General features: G+C 39.9%; 1 pseudogene; it reads left to right on the plus strand.

Moving 5' to 3' along the window:
* Positions 1 to 943: 943 nt before the first annotated feature.
* Positions 944 to 9672, plus strand: LOC121394783 (annotated as a pseudogene).
* The last annotated feature ends 5306 nt before the right edge of the window (positions 9673 to 14978 follow it).

Raw genomic sequence — 14978 nt, forward strand, 5'->3', positions numbered from 1 at the left:
TGTGTGAAGTGGGGGTCACCGAGCAGAGATTTGGAAGCAGTAACATAAGTGTAGGCTGAGAGACTGCAGATTGTATTGAGGGGCATTCAAATATAAGCAACTGCTCTTGGTACCATAAAACAGCAGCTGTTAGTGGGATGAGTGTAGGTTTAGCAAGGCAAGATGGAGACAGAAAGGCAAGATGGTGAGTGTAATTATAGACAGTGAGAGATCTATTCTTCCATAAACTGGATCATCGGACCAGAGGCCTCCCCTTCAGACTTGAAAAAAATAACTTTTATATGAAGCAACGTAGGGGGTTCTTTACAGTCAGGACAGTGAGGTTGTGGAATGCACTGCCGGGTGATGTTGTGATGCTGATTTATGCCTTTAATTAAGAGTGTGTGTGTGTAGATATGTGCGCTGGGGATCATTTGGAGGGGTTGAACTTGATGGACTTTTTTTAACCAAACTAAACTATGTAACTATGTAAGGAAAAGGAAAAACAAAGAAAGATGGTGAAAATGATGGAGAGAGCAGGGCAAGATGGTATCAGTAGGGAAAGGTGAAACAGGGCAAGGTGACAGTAAGGCACACTGACAACAGTAGGGCAGGTGGTAACATGAGGTACAGATGGCAAGATGGAGACATAAAGGTAAGCGGGTGAGAGTAACGCAAGATGGTGACAGTGATGGAGACAGCAGGACAAGATGGACACAGCAGGTGACACTACGGCATAATGACAACAGTAGGGCAGATGGCAACATGACGTCAAGATGGCAAGCGGTGGAAACAATAGATAAGTATGGTGGCAGTAGAGCTAGATGGCAAAGGAAGGTCAAAATGACGACAGCAGGGCAAGATGGTGACAATAGGGCAAGAATATTGCCACTACAGGAGAAGGTAAGGCAAGAATAAAAGAGTATAGCATGATGGGAGGGATAGCTGGGGACAGGAGGTCAAGATGGGGACAGGAGGGAAAGATGGTGAGAGGAAGGCAAGATGGAAAAAAACAGGACAAGATGGTGGCAGGAAGGCAAGATGGTAGTGATATTACTATTTTATACCTTAGTTGCCCAGATTGTGGCACTGGAAAATTGACAAACCAAATAACCTGGTGACAGTTTCCTGGGGCCGAAATGAAAACATCTATATATAGTAAAATGTGTTTACATAGTAATGTTGATACTGACACATTCAGTTTTTTGACGCCGGCGACAATTCCGATGCCTGCGTCAACTTGGATGCCGGCGACAATTAAATGGACGCACATTAAAGTCAATGCGCGTCCATTTAATTGTCGCCGGCATCCAAGTTGACGCCGGCGACAAAAAACTGAATGTGTCAGTATCAACATTACTATGTAAACACATTCACAAAAAGTCGCCGGCGTCGGAATTGTCGCCAGCGTCAATTTTGACGCCCGCGAATTGTTGCCGGTGTCAAAATTCACGTTTTGCAAAAAAAGGGATAAATTCACCCATCACTACTCAACATCATTCATAGTGACTTCTGCCCTTGGCCTTCTCCGACCTACTGATTCCACTCTGCATTGTCCCAGTCTCACGTGAGATCTTCTAGTCTGTTATTTAAGGGTAACTTAGACTACTGTTTGTGTAAGATCAGTTGGTTCCTTGATCATCATCATCATCATCATTTATTTATATAGCGCTGTCAAGATACGCAGTGCTTTGCCTTGATCCACTTAAGTGAAGCTTCCTCAGTTCTAAAATATATCTTTCCCTTTCGCTCTGAACAATAAACAGATTTCTGGGCTAAACACATTTAGGGGGTCATTTATTAACACTGGGCAAATTTGCCCATGGGCAGTAACCCATGGCAACCAATCAAATTGCTGCATTCATTGTTCTACTTGCAGCTGGCCTCAAAAAGCTAATCACTGATTGGTTGCTCTAGGTAACTGCCCATGGGCAAATTTGCCCAGTGCTGAAAAATGAGCCCCAGTTGTATTGGGAATATTCTGGGAGAAATATAAAAATATCCACCAGCCAATGGGTGTACAGCGGAGGCCAGATATTGAAAATGGGTCATTTCTTTGTCTGAGTGAATAAATTCTCATGTCTCCGGCCAGAATGTTACAGAATGTTTATAGACAAATACTAAAGTCCTCTACACTCAACCCATTATCAATAAATTTAGGACACTGCAACATTTTATGCCTTCAGCTACTCATCAGGGATTTATTTTCCATATATTGCAATATATTTAAGCTGGCCAACTATGTCAAAGTCATCCCATATCTGGCCAGTCCTATGCTCAATTTTCATCTGATTCATTAAGAATTCAATTGCTTCATTATACATTTTACAAAGGGGCTAAGTTTTACCTGCAACTTACTTGCTGCTTTCAAAGTAAAACTCCCAAACTTGGCTGCCCTTTTATTGACCACCACTGGATCACTGGAGACAATTTACAAATGGTCCATATTTTTATTATTTGCAGTTTTTGATTTATTTAGCTTTTTATTCAGCAGCTCTCCGGTTTGCAATTTCAATAATATGGTTGCTAAGGTCTGAATTACCCTAGCAACCATGCACTGATTTGAATAAAAGACTGCTAATAGGCCTGAACAGAAAGATGAGTAATAAAAAGTAGCAATAACAATACATTTGTAGCCTTACAGAGCTTTTGTTTTTTAGATGGGGTCAGTGACCCCCATTTGAAATTTGGAAAGAGTCAGAAGAAGAAGGCAAATTATTAAAAAGCTATAAAAAAAAGAACAATGAAAGGGTTATTTAGGGGTCCATTTACTAAAGTGTGGTAAATTTGACTTTAAGTTTCCACATGTTATCGCTGCAAATATTTTTCTGCCAGAATATTCGCAGCGACTAAGTTTACTAAACAGCGATGCACTCAGAAGTCATTGTGATTACTTGCGGTAACTACGTTAATGAACCAGCTCACGTTAGCGGTAATTTTAGAGAGTTGCGAATATTCTCGCGACAAATTAAGTTTTTCCGAATATTTATGCTATATATATATACATATATATATGTCTTGTTTTATGGCGATGATTATGGCAATTTTTACTGTGACATTTATGGCCAGAAATGCATCTTCAAAACTCAAGATGATTATACCATCCAACAACATTACCAGAGTAAAGGTGGCCATAGACGCAAAGATCCGCTCGTTTGGCAACATCGCCAAACGAGCGGATCTTTCCCCGATATGCCATTAACAAGCATGACTATATCGGGGGTAATCTGATTATTCGACCATATTGCCGAACGATCCGATTACGATGTGCCATGGGCTCCGGTGGGCTCAGTCGGGTCAAAATCAAACCTGACCGATCGACCAAACGACCGATTTCCGCCGGACGAAAGATGTCGGCACACGCCACACACGATCCGAAAATCGTACGAATCCTCGATTCGTACGATAGGATCTGTGTGTCTATGGCCACCATTACACCAATCAAACATGTCTGCATCATATAAATACTTCTGCCAATAGAATCATATGAACAAGAAACCATACCAGTCAATCTCTTTGCTTCATAGAAATGCTCAGTTTAATGTAGCCAATCACAAAAAAACAAAAAGCGTAGAGGCTGTAGAATCCTTGACTGTGATGCCGCTGCCAATAATAAGACTCTACGCTGAAACTGCTGCTGTTGCACCAGATAGAAGCAGAAGCCAAAACATCCCGTCAGCAATAGCTACAGATCTCTCTCTCCTGTCAGCAAAGAATGATGGGTTACAAAAAAAGGTATTATGGGATATTTCCTGCCCCTTGAGAATTTTCTGGCGAAAAAAATACTTTTACGCCACTACATAAGTGGAGTAAAATTTTGTGAATATTCTTGCATAAATTTAGTCTTTTGCACATTTCGCTGTTTAGTAAATCAGGCGTAAATGTGTACGTAGCGTTATTGTCAAAATGCAATAACTGGCGATCACATATCCTTGCGCAAGAAAATTTGCAAATATATTTTTACCGCAGGTTAGTAAACCTTTTTGCGCGCATATTTTAACCGCGCTTTAGTAAACGGACCTCTAAGAATTGGCTATTCTGTAACATACTAAAAGTTAAGTTAAAAATGAACCACCCCTTTAAATCACTTTTACCCATCAACATGGTTGAAATGTAAATTAAATATCTGTATGTTGACAAAGTTCAAAATTGGCACTGTACTTACTTTTACACAGGAATGTATACTTGATGCCATGTCCCCCGGGCAAATATGTAAATTATATTGTAGATGTACAAAAATGTTGTTAGAGACAAAGGATAATCCGGCCTCGAATCTAGAACTAGAGATATGCTGTAGTTGGTCACAAAATAAAATAAACAAGTCTAATACCAGTTAGATAGAGACAAATGGTTATGGAGCCATCTGAAGCTCCTCTGGTACTATGGTTGGACTCTGACCACAACATGGTAAGGAAACCCTAGAAGTATCAACACGGTGCCATTGGTGCAGATCTTTAATGTTTTGTCCTTATACAGATAAAACTTGCCCCAGATTTTATGTAGGGAGTAGGGACCGTGATCCTGCCAAACTGCATTCCCATTCAGTTGCAGAACTCGTTACACCTTGAACAATGGTAAAAATGCACATTACCTAAAGGCAAAGCAGATAATTGATAGGGCTGGGATTTTTTTTTGCTAGTTGAACCTCCTTGCAGGGACCCATTTAGTTTAACTGATCTGATCTTCAAGTTGGACTCTCTGGAGGATCTTGAAAAGAAAAAAGGGATATTTTATTTTATATTCTCTGAAGCTGGGCTTTTATGGTCACCTATCCCAAGCTGTCCCAAGCTGTGCTTTTAAACCCAGTGGGTATCGGCTTGGTTCGCAGCTTTTTGGGGTCCATAATGTGGTCAGGGCCTCCATAACCCCCTAACAAGATTATGCATGGTAAAACCAGTCTCACCATTCCCTAAAGCAGGAGTCACCAACCTTTTTTACCGTGAGCCACATTCAAAAGTAAAAAGAGTTGGGAAGCAACACAAACATGAAGAATGTTCCTGGATTGCTAAATAAGGGCTGTAATTGGCTATTAGGTAACCCCTATGTGGACTGGCAGCCTACAGGAGGGTCTGTTTGGCAGTACAACTTTTTTTTATACAACCAAAACTTGCCTCCAAGCCTGGAATTCAAAAATAAGCACCTGCTTTGAGGCCACTGGGAACAACATCCAAGAGGTTGGGGAGCGACATGTTACTCACGAGCTACTGGTTGGAGATCACTGCCCTAAGGAATATCTATAGTAAGAAATAAGTGTTCATCCCAAACCTCATAACTCAACTTCACACTGTCATTTAGAAATCTCATTGAGAGCAAATAGGCAACTGAAATATCACTCTTGACCGTAAGGTTGGTCTGGAGGGGCATATCCCTGGTCTACTGTAATGAACATCTGGCAATAGAGGGGAGGGTGACATGGCTAGAGGGGTGGCAGGTTCCCCCTATCTATGTGTTACATGTACAGATCTAGATTGTGGGAAGTGGGTTACACGTGATAAATGTTTCCTCTGTATCAATTTTTTTAGGGCCAGCAGGAGACCTTGGAGTGGATGGAGCAAAAGGGTAAAAAGGTTGGTGAGCCATGCAAACTTTTACATTCAAACTAATAATAAATGAAACCCATTTGTGTAAAGTTAAATAGTTTATAATGCATTGATTGTTTATTTTTGTCATTTTTATAAGGATGCTTCCTGCTGACTGCACTAATTTAAATCATAACAGGGTGTCAAAGGTCTGACTGTGATACTGGATTTCATTAGGTGCCAGGGCACTATTGCACTATCCCATATAAATAATTAGCAATTAGTAGCTCATATTTAAGACAATAAACGCAGCCCAATAGGATATGTTTTTCATGCCCTGGGAGAGGACAATCCAATCAAGTCCAGTTTTGAATCAATACAGGTATTGCTGGATCTAATGCTTTAGACCTTGGTTTCATTTAGGTTATAAATATATTGCTATTATGGATAGGGCAGTCACTACTAAAGGTTATTACCTTATATCTTGCTTTTGTTATACTTATCTGAACAGGGGACTCGGGTGCTGTGGGAGAACAAGGGCCAAAAGGTAAGGTCTCAATAACGATTACAATAAAGTAATTTTATTTTGAATTTGTTATCATGTATACATATTGCCTTCAGCAACACCAGCCATTGGGTGGGGATCACTGCCCTAAGGAGCATCTATGGTAAGAAATATCTGAAACCTCATAACTGAACTTCACACTGGCCTTTAGCAATATCAAATAGTCAGCTAAAATCTCACTCTTGTTGACCTTTAGGTTCGTCTCGAGGGGATATCCCTGGTCTACTGCAATGAACTTGGTTCAATCTGGCAGTAGAGGGGAGGGTAACATAGCTAGAAGTATGGCAGTTACCCCTATCTATAATAATAACATTATTACTAGGTCAGCACACATTCTTCATTATGAAACAGTTAGGGACCCCCTCTGTCTTTGGACATTGACTTCAATGCGTTTCGCAAATTTTTCACCGTTTCACTGTAAATTCGCAAATTTTTCGGTGAAACGGGACAAATTGCCCATCACTAGCCATGAGTGCAGGAGAACCAAAGGGCACAATGTGCAAATATACATCAACAAAATGAAGACGTTTGGTGGGTGGAACTGCTTGACTGTGCAAGATGGAAGGAGGAGATTACGAAGATGGTAGAACAACATTCATCTGATATTGTCACTTTTCATTGAATTTTAGTTGCAAAGAACTATAAGGAGCTGCTGAATCAGGGGACAACAATAAGTGGCTGGTACACTATATACCCAGACGGAATTAGGCCCCTGAGAGTGTTGTGTGACATGGATACAGATGGATTAGGATGGATAGTAAGTGAGTTGTACAGATGGATGAGGATGGATAGTGAGTTGTACAGATGGAGGAGGATGGATAGTAAGTGAGTTGTAAAGATGCAGGAGGATAGATTGTAAGTTGGCATTCTCAAGCAGCCATTGTCAGATCTCTTCTCAGTGCATTATATCAATAGGCCTACCTTCAGTAGAACTGAATTTCATGCTATACCATCTGATACCTGATATGCAGGGAAAACACTGCACTGTGCTGAGAGCTGGATCTAGGGTAGGAGGGACAGTCATATGCTTTGGACACAGTTTGGGGGTACAATCATGGGAGTGGGGGAAGTTGCTACCCCATCCACTGCCATGCAAAACCTTTCTCTCTTGCTGCTCTTTACCTCTGTAAAAACATTACTGAATTCTTCTTATTCAAGTTGGAATTCAAGCTGAACTTTCCCTCATGCCATTCAAACCCTAAACTCTACTCTCCCTGTAAATTAAGCTCTATGGAACGTCCCTCCTTATAGACATGTTGTTCCCCTGTCTGTACTATTACTATATTATAAAACTATACAGTGCTGTTTGTAAAAGTAGTGATATATAAATATATACATACACTTACTTTGCCTTAGGTTTTCCAAAGACGCAACGATGGCTGGTAGACTTCCACCTTGGTTGGAATTGCGGGTTTGGCAGCCAACTGTCTGAATTCTGGTTGGGGAAAGATAATCTCAGTCATTTTTCATCAGCAGGTACAGTTTATCTTTTGTTAATCTATTTTATTTAGCTGCTATACATTTAAGAAACTTGAAATGAACTTTCTTTGTTTTAAGGCCAGGAGATTACTTCTGATTTGCCCTGGGTCCTTGGGGATAAATAGATCCATTATGCCAGGGAATAGTAAACTAATGTATGGAAATGAGTATTAAACTTGCATTATATTCATTTCAAATAATCAACCTGTTTGGTTACATAGGAACTGAGAGTAGATCTGAGAGACTTCAATAACATAAATGTTTATTAAAAATACTTGTATTTCAGGGTTTTATCTGAGTTTCACAATTATACACTAATAATTGCCAAATATGTTGCTGGAGATGAGGGTAAGAAAGGTCATTTGCATGACCCTTTAAACACTGAAAGAGCCACACTTCAATTACTTTTCTTCTCCACTTATCTTGTTTTTTATTTTAGTCATCTCTCTTCCTGGTGCCTGGGGCACACTTCACATTGATCTATGTAGCTGTTTGAACTCAGTGATTTAAGTTCATGCTTTTGGCAGATTTTGGCCAGAAAATGTGCTTCCTGTAAAATAAAATGCACATTCTGTTTTCTGACTGACAACATTTCTTGTAACTGTTATTGGTGGAGCCCATTAAACTAAATGACAGGCCAGACGTCCATGATCAGGTGCTTCTCTGTTGGCTGAAAACCACTCATTGAAATTAAACCATGGCCATTATCCCTTATAATACATGAGTGATACTCAGAGTTCCCTGTATAACTCAGCCTGCAGCCTTGAGCCTTTATATGGTCACAGAACCCCTCAGTGACTTCTAATATCCTTATCATTTACAGTAGGGGGTACATTATCCCTTATAATACATAAGTGATACTCAGAGTTCCCTGTATAACTCAGCCTGCAGCCTTGTGCCTTTATATGGTCACAGAACCCCTCAGTGACTTCTAATATCCTTATCATTTACAGTAGGGGGTACATTATCCCTTATAATACATGAGTGATACTGAGTTCCCTGTATAACTCAGCCTGCAGCCTTGTGCCTTTAAATGGTCACAGAACCCCTCAGTGACTTCTAATATCCTTATCATTTACAGTAGGGGGTACATTATCCCTTATAATACACGAGTGATACTCAGAGTTCCCTGTATAACTCAGCCTGCAGCCTTGTGCCTTTATATGGACACAGAACCACTCAGTGACTTCTAATATCCTTATCATTTACAGTAGGGGGTACATTATCCCTTATAATACATGAGTGATACTCAGAGTTCCCTGTATAACTCAGCCTGCAGCCTTGTGCCTTTATATGGTCACAGAACAACCCCTCAGTGACTTCTAATATCCTTATCATTTACGGGGGTACATTATCCCTTATAATACATGAGTGATACTCAGAGTTCCCTGTATAACTCAGCCTGCAGCCTTGTGCCTTTATATGGTCACAGAACAACCCCTCACTGACTTCTAATATCCTTATCATTTACAGTAGGGGGTACATTATCCCTTATAATACATGAGTGATACTCAGAGTTCCCTGTATAACTCAGCCTGCAGCCTTTAAAACCCCTATGCAGCTGAATAGAAAGTTGTGAAACCTCTATTCTCACTCTTTGATTAGTATGAGCTAAGTCTAGTAATCTATGGCAAGGAAACAGATGTGTATGTTGAAGCAGGTGACCAATAAATGATTGGTTTGTGATTGGTTGCTATGGGTTACTAAACATGGTACAATCTTATTATGTTAGTGAGAAGGCTTCAGTAACTTTCATTATCTTATCATTTACAGTAGGGGGTACATTATATGCTGGTTAGGGGATTGGGAAAACCCACATAGTTACATTTGTGTCACTTAAGCACCTGGCTAACGTTTTCTCCATTTTTCCCCTATAAGGAGAATCCATGATTTATTCTAACAACTCACACAAAGGACAATTTCACCACAAAGGACAGGGACAATGACGTGTATGAACCTTACAATTTCGCTAACATCGCGACCATGGAGCCTGGTGATACAAGAGTTGCTATTATGCAAATCGGAATGTACTACCTTGTGCAGAACTATAATATAGAAAGCATCTGCTGGCTCACCTCTAAAAGTTATTATTCCTTCAAACTCGCTGGGATGAAAATTAGGCCTGTTTAAAGGCTTCTGATTCACATCTGATTTGGCGCTATGTGGGAAATTGTGCAATTTGGACATACACGTAGATGATACATTTTACTGTAGACAGTTTGTATATCATAATCCTGGTTGGTCATTGATCCATATACTGTACATAGTGACTGGTCATCAACCAATCAGAATATATGTATTGGGTTAGTCCATTCTAGGGCAATAACTGAGTTGCCAATGACAAACAAGGGAAAGTTGTGCTCACCACTAATTTTTAAAACCATTAGGCGGGGGTGCAATGAGGCTGTGACCATAAAACACATATAGTCAAATACAAGAGTCCTCTGCACTCAACCCATTATCAATATATTTAAGACAGAGACATTTTGTGCATACTGCTACTGAAAAATGCCTTACCCTTTAAACAAAACAGGGATTGTTTGTCCATATATTGCAATATATTTAAGCTGGCCAACTATGTCAAAGTCATCCCATATCTGGCCAGTCCTACGCTCAATGAGTTGCCAATGAGCTAACTGGCTGATCTGGTGGCTGTGTGTGTGTCCAGCTTAATGCAACTCGGTAACATCTTGCTAATCAACTTTAAAATTCATAGCACAGAGACATCTTCCAAACTTGCTGAGTCCTACCTGATCATCACGTGAGGCACAACACATTCATAGTTAAGGAATGTTAAACATGTGTCCCTGCCTCTCTTGTAAATTACGATTGGAGCTGGGAATGGGTGCTGTGAGCTGTTCCAATAAAATACCAATTAAACGGTATAACATGAAAACACATCTAAAGGGAGTGATGCTTCTGAGCAAGGTTGACTTGTTTCCCATATTCCAGAGGAATGATAGATTGTCTCTATGAATATCTGAAGAGGTGTTGATTGTCCCCAAAAACTGTGCAGAAGGGTGGCTTCTCTCCTAAATTCTAGAGGAACGGTGACCTCCAAAACAATGATGAAGAGTGACTTCCACCATGAATTCTTGAAGAAGAGGGACTTTCCATTGACTTGGAGAAGGGTGACTTTTCTTGGAAATTTATGACAAAGGGTGGGTTGTCTCATATAAGAGATAATTTGGTGTTTATAAGCATAACCCTTCACACTTGTTTTCCATGTCACCCTAATTCCTTTGTATTCATTCTATTTTATTTTGGTAAGTTTATTCCCATTAGTGGGTATAGCAAGCGTCATGGAAATTCAGTTACCGGAGGAGAAATACAAAGTTTATTTGACATGAGCTCCGTGGAGTCTCAACTGAGAAAGAGTCAAAACCCTGAACAAAGGAATTACAGAATAGAACAGAATTTATAGATTTTCGACAGTATGACATGAGAACATAATCATTTGGGACTGAGAGGGAGTTACCAGTAGGAGAGTAAAATACAACTCTAACCCCTCTGGTATAGCAGGTACCGCTGCCACAACCACCGCCTCGGGGACTTATCAGATCCAGGAAAGCCCACAATACAAAAATGGAAAAGCGGAGGCCAAAAGAATAACAGGTAGCCATGGCCCTGTTCTTGCACAAACAAGGCCCTGCTGAGAGATACGCCAAGACCCACGATGGCTCTGATGTCGAGGATGCGACTGAAGAACCTTCTCCACACTCTTCACCAGTAGTGTCACAACGGGACAATGGTTTCCCTTGCTATATTTAAACCATAGTAGCCATGCACAGACCTCGCTCTCTTCTTTAGTCTCGGGCCCCACAACAACTCGTACACCAATACACACGTTTTAACTTAAAAACCAGGAAATGTAACAAAAAGTTCCACAAAGAAGTCAAAGTTATTTGTGCAGTAATGTCCAGTTATTGAGGGCATGCCTTCAAAGAGGAATGACAGGTGAATTGACATTCCTTGTAATGCACAAAAACCGGAATTTTACAGACTGGTCTCACAAATCATCTGTGTGAAAGGAGAGAGCACGTCTACCATGAAGTCTTTGTACAGCTCTCATGCTACTGATCCCATTATACATAGCTCTGGTCTCAGGTAATATGTATGTGCCTTTCTAGTGCTATTAGCGCTTTGTTGTTCATGCGTGGAATAACTATATGCTAAATATATGTTGCTACATGCCATTATTTGGATAACCAACCTACTTCTTACAATGGATAATTCCTTCAAAATCGAAATTTGGCACATACTGTAGATTTCAATTTCGTTTTATTTTGGTTTTCATTTTATTTTGTTCTTTTGTCCTAAGGCCATCAGCCTAAAACAGTGCAGAACAGGTATGGGGGCTGTTTTTTCAACTAAGAGATCTTTCTGTAATTTGTATCTCCATTCCATAAGTCTACTAAAAAATAATTTAAAAAGTAATTTATCGGATTGTTTTGCCTCCACTAAGGATTAATTATATCTGCAGTTGGGATCAAGTACAAGGTACTGTTTTATTATTACAGAGAAAAAAAGAAATAATTTGAAAAACGTAGACGTATTTTATTATGAATTGACTGTATGGGGGATGGTCTTTCTGTAATTTGGAGAATTCTGGTAAATTCAGTCTTCAGTTTTGCGTTGTACTTGATTAAGGGGGTTATTTATTAAGGATCTAGTTGTGTTTTCCAAAATTCGAGTTCTAAAGGTTAATTTCTTTGGTCAAAAATTGCATTTTTTGGTTACAAAACTCTAATTTTTAAAAAATGTATTATACCCCGACTCTTGAAGTAGCTTGAATCTGAAAATACACCATCTAAAACCTGTCGAGATCATGTAGGAGTCAATGATAGATGCCCCTTGAACAATTTGAAGATGTTACTAGCCTTTATGATGTTTGAGTTTTTTTCTGACGGTTTTGCTAGAAAATTTGAACAGTTGCAGTGGCGTAACTACCGGGGGAGCGGTTTTGCCAGGGTCTGCACCCCCTCAGAGCCCCCCGGCAGCTCATTCGCCACTGAATCTGGCGTAAAAGTCACATACAGAGGGGGGGTTACGTAAGTTACTGTTCAAGCGATTCAAGGTTTTTTTCTCTGAAAACTCGATTCATTTGAGTTTTTGTGGCTTTGCAACTCAAACTCACTGAATTTCGTTTTTTCCATTTGAGCATTTTCTTAAATAAGAAACCATTCAAGTTGTTCATTCAAGTTTATTCAGCTATAAAAAAAAACTCGACTTTTGATAAATAACCGCCTATATGTTTTTGCCTCATTGGGCAGTGAGGCCAGTGGATTAGCGGAGTCTGATCACAGATCTGCCCCTAATTTGCATATGTAAATTAGTATTCAGTTTGGCCAGGCAGAAGGATTGGGCCGAATCTGAATCCTGCTGAAAAAGGCCAAATCCTGGCTGAATCCCTAATTGAATCCTGGATTCAGTGCTTCCCTAATTCTGACATAATTTGCAATTGATTTTCATTTTTTATTATTTAAGGTTTTTGAGTTAGCTTTTTATTCATCAGCTCTTCAATTTGCCTTTTAAGCAATCTGGTTCCAAATTCCCCTAGCAACCATGCATTGATTTGAGTAAGAGACTGGAATATGAATAGGAGAGGCCTGAATAGAAAGATGAGAAATAAAAATTACTCCATACTTACCCCTCGCCGCAGATTCTTCCAGTGAAGTTCCACGCGTCCATCTTCTCCTCGATAAGCTGACTGAGAGATCGGCAATTTTCGTGTAATTCCAGTTGTCACAAACTGGCAAATTGCTCATGCGCAGAAATACCAATCTCGCAGTCATCTTACAGAGGACGCAGAAGATGGACGTGTGGAACTTCGCTGGAAGAATCTATGGCGAGGGGTAAGTATCGTGTATGGGGCATCTCCCTGGAGGGGTAGTTAGCCTAAGGGGGAAGGAAGGGGGGGTCTACCTGGGGTGGGGGTACGAGTTTATTTCAGAACAGGTTGATTTCTCCTTTGAATAAAGTTTTTCACTTTTTTCAATTATAACGGAGTGCTGCGGCTTTTATTGATCTATACCATTTTGCCCTGGCAGAGGGTACATCTTGTACCTGGGGCTGCAAAGAGCCGGTTTTCCGATTTTGAAGCACACATGAGCTGAATTCATTTCATTCAGCCGAACCGAATCCGAGTCCTAATTTGCATATGCAAATTAGGGTCAGGAGGGAAATTGAGCTACTTTTAATCACGAAACAAGGAAGTAAAAAAAAATTCCCCTTCCCATCCCTAATTTGCATATGCAAATTAGGATTTGGTTCGGTATTCGGCCAAATCTTTCGTGAAGGATTTGGGAGTTTGGCCGAATCCAAAATTGTGGTGCATCCCTAAATTTCTGTAATTTGGATCTCCATACCTGAATACATCCATCCATGAATTAAACCCAACAGGTTTGTTTTGCCGCCAATAAGGATTAATTATATCTTAGTTGGGATCAAGTACAAGCTACTGTTTTCTGGATAACAGGTGTGCCGCCCATTGGGCTCATATAGCTCTTTACATATAATATTGATAGCTCAAATATATTCTGTTTAGTTTACTTCATTCGGAGCCGTGTCGTTTTAACTTTCTACTGTCGCTTCGCCCAACTCATGTCACTAATTCAAGTGAGTCATGTGATCATAGTATGAGCAGCTGTTACTTCCCTTCAGAGTGGCAGCCATTTTATACCTTGTTCAGCCTAGGGTGTGAGGCCATTCTGTTTTTACCTCAAGGAAACATCTTTTGGGTTACAATTTCTTGGATCAATTCTTCAATAAAGGTCAAGGAATTAAAGCTCATCTAAAAGCTGTGTTCTTATGAGTTAGCTGCTGCTAAATGTAAGTTCAATCCAAATTCTACCACGACTTACTGGAGGCAGAATAACAGGTTTATGGATAACAGATCCCATTTCTTTATCTAAAAATAGATGAGGGTATTTATTTTGAAGAAATATGAACTTTGTTTTTTTTTGTTTTTTTTACAGGTCAGGCGTTTGACTGAAGTGCACTTTGAGCGCAGCCCCAAAATCTCCAGTTGTAATTGACTGTATCCATCATCCCAGTTCCAGTTTTGTAGTGTTTTATTTTATTTATGTTTGACTTATTTCTCATTTTTCATGAAAAGTTGGGTGAAAGTTTTAATCTGAATCTGTTTTTCTTTCTCTTTTCTCATCCATCAGGATGTCTTCATTCAGAAGAATTGTATAAAGAATTCTGCATGTAGGAACACAAGGACGACATATATATATATTTCTCTCTGATACCAGCACTCTTGATAAAAATCTTCAAATGTGCCTGGGTGCAGAAACATCAAATAATCTCAATACCTACAGAATGATCCGCACTCATAGGACTTAAAAGTAAATAATATTTCTTTATTTCCGAGTTATAGACTGACGTTTCGGCCCAACCTAAAGCCTTTCTCAAAGTGTAGGTTGGGCCGA

Source organism: Xenopus laevis, chromosome 6L (genome assembly GCF_017654675.1).
Source record: "Xenopus laevis strain J_2021 chromosome 6L, Xenopus_laevis_v10.1, whole genome shotgun sequence".
Classification (NCBI taxonomy): domain Eukaryota; kingdom Metazoa; phylum Chordata; class Amphibia; order Anura; family Pipidae; genus Xenopus; species Xenopus laevis.